A 2,817-nucleotide genomic window follows, 5' to 3' on the forward strand; every position below is an offset into this window, starting at 1 on the left:
ATTGTGAATAAAAACCAATTAGATCTATAATTAAGTTTGTTGTAATTTTGTCTTACCATGTTTTCATTTAGGAAGAGCCTGCTACATTGTATGCTACTTACAGTGTCAGGAACATGCTTAGTGTGGGCCTTGGTTGCTTTGGAAAATACTCTGTTCTGTGCCCTTTCTAGTACATTAGATCTGTAAACTGGGCATCTGCAGATTTGGAGCATCAGTAAGCCTAAAATGATAGCGCTGTCCACACTTTGAAAATACTAAAGCAAGTTACAAAACCTATCCTGGTCTTGTGAAGAGAGGTCAGGAGAGTTAGTTGTTGAATTACTTCTTTTCAGAAATCAAGGCAGTGCGAGGGTGAACTCAATGAAGGGAGGTGCTCAATCTGCTACCATATTTATGACTTACCTTACTGGCCCTACTTTCTATATCCTCATTTAATTTTGGAAAGTGATATAGGGAAGAATATGTTTCAATGCCCCAGGACTGAAGGAAGAAATTCCTAATCAATGTCACAATTTCCAAGCCTTTTAAAGTAAATAATTCTTCTACAGCTATAGACAATTATTAAATTAATCTAAAACACAATGTGCATAATTTCACAAAATGATTAAAATTTAAAATGAGAATATTCTTATAAATTTGGAAAATGCTAAAACTTATAAGAGATGACCTGAACTAGCTGCTCTTCCCAATATAGACCTGGGACAGAATGTCAAGTGCCAGAGTAAAGAAAGGATGGATGCACACTTTCTGAGGTCTGGTTTATTCTGAATACAGAAAATAGCCAGAATGACTGTCAGAAAATTTCACCAGAGGGAGAGGATTTCTCTCAAAAGAAGATGTCTACTTGCAATATGCAAGAGAATCTCTTTTTCTAGTCAATCATCTGAACTTATCCAGGGAAAGTCAGAGGATATCTATTTGGAGTGTTCTATGCTACTGAAGACCATCCAGAATGTATTTGTGTGTTGGCGGGTGGGGCAGTATCTTAATCTGAAGGGGTGTAGAAACTAAGTAATTCTGAGTTAAGGTTGCCAGATAAAATACAGGACACCTAATTAAATTTGAATTTTAGGTAAATAATAAATTTTATTATTTTATTATAAGTGTGTCTCATTTTGTTATTTATCTGGAATCCAAATTTAACGAAGTGTCCTGTATCTATTTGTCCTATTTGGCAAACCTTGTCTTGGTGTCATGAGTAAATAAAGATTCCTCAAGAAGAAGTAATGAAATTGGAGTCATATGTCAAATTTATATTAGAAAAGGAAATTAGTAGCACTGATGAGAATCAAATCAATAACTCAATCCCATTAACAATAGCTGCAAAACAAAAAAAAACCCCTAGGAATATACTTTATCATTAAGTGAAAGATCTCTACAAGGAGAACTACAAAACACTGATGAAAGAAATCATAGATGACTCTACCGGCGGGATTTGACAGCATGATGTCTCACAGAAAGTTCTCTGTTCCCAGACATGGGTCCCTCAGCTTCCTGCCTTAGAAGTGCAGCAGCAGGCACCATGGGAAGGTGAATTGCTTCCCTAAGATGACCCTTCCAAGTTGGTCCACCTCACAGCCTTCCTGGGATACAAGGCTGCCATGACCCGCATCTTGTGGGAAGTCAACAGGCCAGAATCCAAGGTGAACAAGAAGGAGGTGGTAGAGGCTGTGTCCATTGTGGAGACATCACCCATGGTGGTTGTGGGCAATGTGGGTGACAGGGAAACTCCTTGAGGCCTCCGGAACTTCAAGACCATTTTTGCTGAGCACATCAGCAGTGAGTGCAAAGGGCTATAAGAACTGTCATAAATCTAAGAAGAAGGCCTTTCTCAAGTACTGCAAGAAATGGCAGTATGAGGATGGCAAGAAGCAGCTGGAGAAGGACTTCAGCAGCATGAAGAAGTACTGCCAAGTCATCCACGTCATTGCCTACCCCCAGAAGCACCCACTTCCTCTGTGCCAGAAGGCCCACCTGATGGAGATCCAGGTGAACCGAGGCACCATGGCCAAGAAGCTGGACTGAGCCCGAGAGAGGCTCGAGCAGCAGGTACCTGTGAACCAAGTGTTTGGACAGGATGAGATAATCGACATCATTGGGGTGACCACAGGCAAAGGTTACAAAGGTGTCACCAGTCATTTGCACAGCAAGAGGCTGCCCCTCAGGACCCCCGAGGCCTGTGCAAGGTGACCTGCATTAGAGCATGGCATCATGCTCGTGCAGCCTTCCCTGTGGCATGCACTGGACAGAAAGGCTACCATCACTGCACTGAGATCAACAAGAAGATCTATAACATTGGCCAGGGCTACCTTATCAATGACGGCAAACTGATCAAGGACAAGGTCTCCACTGACTATGACCTGTCTGACAAAAGCATCAATCCCCTGGGTGGCTTTGTCCACTATGGTGAAGTGACCAATGACTTTTGTCATGCTGAAAGGCTGTTTGGAGGGAACCAAGAAGTGAGTGCTCACCCTCCACAAGTCCTTGCTGGTACAGACCAAACAGCGGGCCCTGGAGAAGATTGACCTTAAGTTCACTGACACCACCTTCGAATTTGGCCGTGGGCACTTCCATATCAAGGAGGAGAAGAAAGTATTCATGGGACCACTCAAGAAAGACCAAATTGCAAAGGAAGAAGCTTATTTAGTGCCAGGAACAGATTTTGCAGCTGGTGAGGTCTCAATAAAAGTTATTTTCCACCGGCAAAAAAAAAAAAAAAAAAAAGAAAGAAATCATAGATGACACAAACAAATATAATTATATCCTTTGCTCATGGTTTGCAAGAATCAATATTGTGAAATTGTCCATATTTTG

The 2,817-nt window shown here is 41.5% G+C and overlaps 1 pseudogene; it reads left to right on the forward strand.

Annotated features, from left to right (window-relative positions):
• The first annotated feature begins 1,446 nt into the window (after window positions 1-1,446).
• The window catches only part of LOC108523663 (60S ribosomal protein L3 pseudogene), a 4,002-nt pseudogene continuing 2,631 nt past the window's right edge, over window positions 1,447-2,817 (forward strand).

This window comes from Rhinopithecus bieti, unplaced genomic scaffold (assembly GCF_001698545.2).
Source record: "Rhinopithecus bieti isolate Rb0 unplaced genomic scaffold, ASM169854v2 scaffold_77061, whole genome shotgun sequence".
In the NCBI taxonomy this organism is placed as follows: Eukaryota; Metazoa; Chordata; class Mammalia; order Primates; family Cercopithecidae; genus Rhinopithecus; species Rhinopithecus bieti.